This window comes from Halyomorpha halys, unplaced genomic scaffold (assembly GCF_000696795.3).
Source record: "Halyomorpha halys isolate HHAL.00 unplaced genomic scaffold, Hhal_1.1 Scaffold493.1, whole genome shotgun sequence".
NCBI lineage: Eukaryota > Metazoa > Arthropoda > Insecta > Hemiptera > Pentatomidae > Halyomorpha > Halyomorpha halys.
In genome coordinates this window covers 494,864-496,202 of record NW_027111379.1, presented here as the reverse complement: position 1 = coordinate 496,202, position 1,339 = coordinate 494,864, and positions in this window count along the sequence as shown.

The window sequence follows — 1,339 nt, the reverse complement described above, 5'->3', positions numbered from 1 at the left end:
TGGTTATAAATAAGCTACATACTGGACAAAGAGCTTGTTACAGATTGTTTAATTTACAGTAGGTAGTGTTGTATAAGTTTATATAAATTAGTTAAATAAACATGTTAATGTGTTTTGCCTATAATGTAATAGGCGTTTTAATTACCCTACAGTGTCAAGTATTAGTGTTTTATATATATATATATATATATATATATATAGTGTAAAAATTAGTTTTATAGTTTAAGTTGATGTAATATTTGCCAAACTCTGCATATAGATGATATATAGAAGAAAGATTAAAATAGTGATTTTAAAAACATATTATTCATAGTCAAAAATACAATTTTCTTAAATTGACTCTGTTTCCAATGAATAGCATTCTTCTAATCCAGGCCGATTTGCTCTATAGCGCTTAGTGAAGTTTCACTTAAAAAAATGCCCTGTCAAAAATTTACATTTCAAAATTGCCGTTGATCACGGCATTACACTGTTGATCTGAGTATGAGATGGTAGGTAAGACAGAAATCGGTAAAGATAGTACAGAGCTAGGACTCAGTGTGTTAACATCTAACATTAATACCGATCAGACAGGAGTTTGTCGAAGTGGCTGTGTGTAATGCATTAGTTAGGACTACCAGTCGTCATCTCTGTTTCAATCTGACAGCCCTGCAAAGTGGGGCGAAACGTTGGTTAAAAATAAATAGTTTTCTTTTACTAATTTGATATCTTTATTGACCACTACCTGGATTATCTCCCTACAAGTTATTAATAATTAGTTATACACGTTTAAACTTCTTTTTCTGTAGTGAAATGACATTTTAAGGTGTTTTGTAAGTGAGTCTAGGTTACATTATCAATTTCTTGTTTATTTGTGTGCTGGGCATAATATGATTCATAGGACATTAGTTCTCTTCTTTGAATTATACCAAGAATATAAAACTTATAATAGTGGGAAACTGTGATCTGGCATGACCAGTTGTTTTCTACTCATAGAAGCGTCAACAAATTATGGCAGCGGACTAAAAGAGCAACAAAGTATTCCACCATCCAGTCACCGGCTTCTCATGCCTAAACAAGAGGAGCTCCTTGGAAATCATCGTTGGGATAACACCATTCAGTCCATCGACGCCAAAACAACACACATGACCAGGGTGAATAACTATACATTTACTAAACCGTCCAAGGACTGCGCAGAACAACTGTATAACACCATTGGTCATTTCAAAAAGATGAAGCCAAGTTGTAAGTGTTCCAGATCAAGATGATGATAGTTTAATAGACATTGCAAATGAAAGAAGCAGAGTTCTGTGAAATGGTAGATAAATATTGGTAGAATTGACTAAATTATAGTAGACAA